This window comes from Canis lupus, chromosome 12 (genome assembly GCF_011100685.1).
Source record: "Canis lupus familiaris isolate Mischka breed German Shepherd chromosome 12, alternate assembly UU_Cfam_GSD_1.0, whole genome shotgun sequence".
NCBI lineage: Eukaryota > Metazoa > Chordata > Mammalia > Carnivora > Canidae > Canis > Canis lupus.
Genome location: NC_049233.1, coordinates 69,876,133 through 69,882,148, shown reverse-complemented (window position 1 = coordinate 69,882,148; position 6,016 = coordinate 69,876,133). Strand labels below are relative to the sequence as shown.

General features: G+C 36.6%; 1 pseudogene; it reads left to right on the top strand.

The window, feature by feature from the left end:
- The first annotated feature begins 1,101 nt into the window (after positions 1-1,101).
- On the top strand, positions 1,102-1,656 carry LOC106559587 (annotated as a pseudogene).
- The last annotated feature ends 4,360 nt before the right edge of the window (positions 1,657-6,016 follow it).

The following is a 6,016-nucleotide window of genomic DNA, read 5'->3' as shown; positions in this document are numbered from 1 at the left end:
TATCTTTTGTCTGTGCAGGCATTTGCTGAATTCTATGAGACTGAGCAATCATCAGTAATTAGTCTGTACAGGTACATCCATTTCCCCAACCACAAAGCCTCTCAGGGTCCACCGTCTCTCAATTATTTTGATGTCCTCTTGGAGTGGCAGAGAACTCTTACTTATACCTGTTCTACTTTTGGGTCTAGAAGAAATAACTTTTGACTAATGTCTGGGCTGTATCAATATACATGGGAGCTCTATGACATCATTTCAGGCCCATCTGCCAAGACAACACCCTCAGTCATTGATATTCTAGTGCTCCTGTGCTATGCAGAAGCTGGAAGATTCTGGAATTTTGCTGTTTCTTAGACACTCTCTGTGAGAATTATAGGACACTTTAGTTTTCAGCTAACTGTCTACTCTCATGGTAGGTGGGTTGACAGGACTCAAGCACTTTTCAGAGACACATACAAAAGCCTTACTCTGTTGTTAAATCTCTAATCTTCTTTCCTCTTTTTCAGCATCATCTCAGTCACCAGAGAAGGGCTTTCCAGTAGAATTTTCTGTGATGATGGACATTTACATTTGTGCTACCCAATATAGTAGCCAATGCAACATTTGACTATTGAGCATTTGAAAGGCAGCTAGTGTGACAAAGTAACTGGATATTAATTTTATTGAGTTTAATTAAGTTAAATTTAAATAGCCACAAGTGACTAATGGCTGCTTTATTGGGTAGTGCAGCTCTAGATTTTGTATATAATTTAACAGGAATTAATTGATAAGAATCAATCAATTAGGGAATCCCTGGGTGGCTCAGCGGTTTAGGGCCTGCCTTTGGCCCAGGGCATGATTCTGGGGTCCTGGGATTGAGTTCCACGTCGGGCTCCCTGCAGGGAGCCTGCTTCTCCCTCTGCCTGTGTCTCTGCCTCTCTCTCTCTCTGTGTCTCTCATGAATCAATAAAATCTTTAAAAAAAAATCAATCAATTAGCAGGAAGAGAAGCAAACTTCCTAATACACATTCTCTAGGCTTCAATTTTTTTTTATGCCCTAAATTATTTTTATTTTAAAGTTACGAATTCTCTCTTCCCACAAGCAGCCTGAGGTGACCTCTGAAAATGGTTTGCTACTTGCTGGACCCAGAAAACCCTACAAAATCATGCAAGTCAAGAGGTTCAAATATTCGTGTTCACTTTAAGAACACACATGAAACTGCCCAGGCCATCAAGGGTATGCATATCCGAAAAGCCACCAAGTATCTGGAAGATGTCACTTTGCAGAAGCAATGTGTGCCATTCCATCGCTACAATGGTGGAGTTGCTAGGTGTGCGCAGGCCAAACAGTGGGACTGGGCACAGGGTTGGTGGCCCAAGCAGAGTGCTGAATTTTTACTGCACATGCTTAAAAATGTGGAGAGTAATGCTGAACTTAAGGGTTTAGATGTAGATTCTCTAGTCATTGAGCACATCTAGATGAATAAAACCCCTAAGATGCAACAGAGAACTTACAGGGCCCATGGCCAGATTAATCCATACATGAGCTCTCCCTGCCACATCGAGATGATTCTTACTGAAAAAGAGCAGATTGTTCCTAAACCAGAAGAGGAGGTTGCACAGAAGAAAAAGGTATCCCAGAAGAAACTGAAGAAACAAAAACTTATGGCCCTGAAGTAAATTCTGCATAGAATAAATGCAAATTTAAAAAATTAAATAAATAAATTAATTAATTAATTAGTTAGTTACCGAAAGTACCAGACTCAGATGGGCACACTGGTAAATTCTACCAAGCATTTTAGGAAGAAATTATACTAATTCTTCGAATCTTCTGTAAAGGATAGAAGAAGAAGGAATACTTCTTAACTCTTCCAATGAGGCCAGCATTACCTAATACTAAAATCAGCCAAAGGAATTACAAGAATACTACTGACCAATATCTCTCATAAACATAGATGCAAGTATTAACAAACAGAATTGAAAAAAAAAGTATGAAAAGAATTATACACTATAACAAGTGGAATTTATCCCAAGTATGCAAGTCTGGTTCAACAGTCATAAATCAGTTAATATAATCCATCACATGTACAGACTGAAAAAGAAAAATCACATGATCATATCAATGGATACAGAAAAAGATTTGATGAAAATCCAATACCCGTTCATGATAAAAACTCTCAGTAAACTAGAAATAAAGTGGAGCTTTCTCAATGTGACAAAGGCTATCCTCAAATATCTTAAGGCTAACATTATAGGTAATGGTGATAAATTCATAACTTTCCCACCAGGATTGGGCACAAGGCAATGATGTGTCTCTTAGCACCTATTTCAACATCATACGGGAAGTCTTGCTAATGCAGTTAAACAAGAAAAAGAAAAGGAAAATGTATACAGATTGGGAAGGAAGACCTAAAACTGTCTTTGTTTGCAAAGGCCATGATCGTCTGGGCAGAAAATCCAAAAGAATTGACAATAAAACTCCTGGAACTAATAAACAATTATAACAAATTGGAGATTACAAGATTAATATACAGAAGTCAATTGCTTTCCTACATTCTAACGATGAATAAGAGGAATTTGAAATTAAAAACACAGCACCCTTTATAGTAGTGACTGCCCAATTAAATACTTAGGTGTAAATCTAACAAAGTATATATTACATGTTTGAAGAAAACTATGAAATTCTAATGAATGAAATCAAAGACTTACTTAAGTGAAGAAATATTCCATTTTATGGATAGAAAAATTCAACATTGTCAAGATGTGAGTTCTTCCCAATTTTATGCATGTATATATTCAATATGATTCACATCAAAATCTCAACAGGAATTTTATGGGTAACAACAAGATGATTCTAAAATTTACATGGAGGAGGCAAAAGACCCCAAATCCCTTATGACAATATTGAAGAACAAGATTGGAGGACTGATGCCACCCAACTTCATACCTTACTATGCAGAAGCTATAGTACTCAAGACAGTGTGTATTGGTGAAAGAATGGACCTCTCAGTGGAACAGAATAGAAAGCTCAGGATATAAATATAATAACAAATTATAAATATTATATTATATATATTATATATTATATTATAAATATAATCAACAAAAAAGCAAAGATAATACAATGGAGTCAAGATAGAATCTTCAAAAAATGATGCTGAAACAAGTAGATGTCCACTCCCAAAGAAATGAATCTAGACATAGACCTTATACTCTTCACCAAAATTCACTCAAAATGGATCATAGACTTGGATGTAAAACAGAAAACTGTAAAACTCCTAGAAGACAACTTAGGAGAAAATCTCGATGGCTTGGGTATGGTGATATTTTTTTTTAGATATAACACCAAAGACATGATCCATGAAAGAAATATTTGGTAAGCTGGACTGCATTAAAATCAAGAACTTCTGCTCTATCACAAAATACCATATCAAGAGAATTAGAAGATAAGCCATAGACCAGGAGAAAATATTTGCAAAAGACACATCTGATAAAGGACTTATCCAAAATATACAAATAATTCTTAAGGCTCAATAATAATAAAAAAAATCAACAACATGATTAAAAACTGGGTGGAAGACCTTAATGAAAACTTCACCAAAGAAGATACGCAGATGGCAAATGAGAATATGAAAAGATGCTCTACATCATATGTCACCCGGGAAATACAAATTAAAGTGACGATGAGGTACTACTTCACACCTATTAGAGTGACCAAAATCTGGAACACGGACAATACTAAATGCTGGTGAGGGTGTGGAGCAATAAGAACTCTCATATATTGGTGGTGGGAATGCAAAACAGTACAACCACTTTGGAAGACAATTCGATGGTTTCTTATAAAACTAAAGATGCTCTTCCCATATGATTCAGCAACTGCATTCCTTGTTATTTGCCCAACAGAGTCGAAAACTTAAGTCCACACGAAAGCCTCAGGAGGAAATTCACAGTAGCTTTCTTCATTAATTGAGTAAATTTGGAAGCAACAAAGATGTCCTGCAGGAGGGGAATGAATAATATACTCAGGTACATCCGGACAGTGGAGTATGATTTAACGCTAACAGGAAATGAGCTAGGAAGCCATGAAAAGACGTGGAGGAAACTTGCATGCAGATTAGTAAATGGAAGAAGCCAATCTGAAAAGGCTACTTGCTGTATGATTCCAACTTTATGACAACCTGGAAAAGGCAACTCTATGGAGACAATTAAAAGATCAGTGGTTGCTGAGATTGGCAGGGAGAGATGCAGAGGCAGAGCACGGAATTTTTGGAGCAATGAAAATATTGTGTACAATATTGTAATGATAGATTGATGTCATGTATTTATTTTTTGGTTCCATAAAATATACAACACCAATATAAGGTAAATTGTAGACTTTGGATAAATACAATGTTTTACTGTAGTTTCATCCTTGGTAAAAAAAAAGTACCATTATTATTATTATTATTATTTTAGATTTTATTTATTTATTCATGAGAGACACACAGAGAGAGGCAGAGACACAGGCAGAGGGAGAAGCAGGCTCCATGCAGGGATCCTGATGCGGGACTAGATCCCCCGACCCTGGGGTCATGCCCTGGGCCAAAGGCAGACACTCAACCACTGAGCCACCCGGGTGTCTCAAGTCAGGGGCAACCCTGATTACAAAATTGAAATGTAATTCTTTCCGACTGTTATAACAACGGCACTTTCTTTAGGTCTCAGCTTATGAAAAAACAGTGTGACAGACTGGAAGATTTACTTCTAGGATAAATCATAGAAGAAATAGCATAGTTGCTTACATCTTAATCTACCTTTTACTACTTACTTGCAGTATTACCTTAGGAAAGTTGCTTAATTTTTCAGAATCAGAATTTACCAATTAATAAAAAAGGGGCTAATAATATTCTTCTAAGATGGTTGTGGTATTTCAAATAGAATAAGATATCTGTAGAAAGTATTGTGAATGTCAAAAAAAACCCCAGAAAGTTTAGATATCATTAGCCATTCTTCCTCTTTTTTTTTTTTTTTTTAAGATTTTGTTTATTTATTCATGAGAGACAGAGGGAGAGAGGCAGAGACAGAGGCAGAGGGAGAAGCAGGCTCCATGCAGGGAGCCCGACACGGGACTTGATCCCAGGACCCTGGGGTCATGCCCTGGGCCAAAGGCAGATAGATGCTCAACCTCTGAGCCACCCGGGTCTCCTCTTCCTCTGTTTTTGAAACATGATGTGCTTAGTAACTGCCTGGTTTGCATTGGACTATTCAAATTTAGCTTCTAGGAAATATATAATTATACATATTTATACTTAATATTTTATTAAACCATTGATAGTTTTATTCTCTAAATAGTGTATATCAGAATTATAGCATTGTCAATGTGCCACTTTGTGACTGCTGTTTATTTTTAACAGTTACATATGTCTATGGGTGATATCAGCCCCGATCTAACCTGCAGATTATATAATAAATGTTTATTAGAACCTAGGAGTATATGACATATATCCCCATACATAGACACACTGCTCAAAGCACTTTCCTTTTTCAGACACTTCAATTTATTTGGCCGTTCTAAAAATTTTTTAAAAAATCAAATCTATATCTGAATTTTTTTTTTATATATCTGAATTGTTAAGTGTTTTTAAAGGGTGAAACTGGTTGTTTTTAAAGGGTGATTCAGGCTATAAGAAGCTTTGTTATAACCATACGTAGGCTGATATGGTTCAATGTTTTTTTTTTTTTTTTTCTCTTGAGAACAAGGATAGTAATGAAAGATATTCCTACAAAAAATGGTATGAACTAACTCAACCTAGAATGACAGATAAAAGGCTGCTTTACCTTTGCATAACACTATTGAAAGAAGACACACCAACTCGTGGGTGGGACTAGGAGTAGGAGATGGCTCGAGGGGTGAACAACTGGCCTCACGAGGCACTGCTGGGAGACTCTAGCAAAAGGCAAAATCACAGGGAGCAGGTGCCAGGGGTGTTCATTCATTCATGTGCTGAGTTGACCCATATCTACTGTCTGTACTTTACCAGATGATTGTTTGTCAACCTTT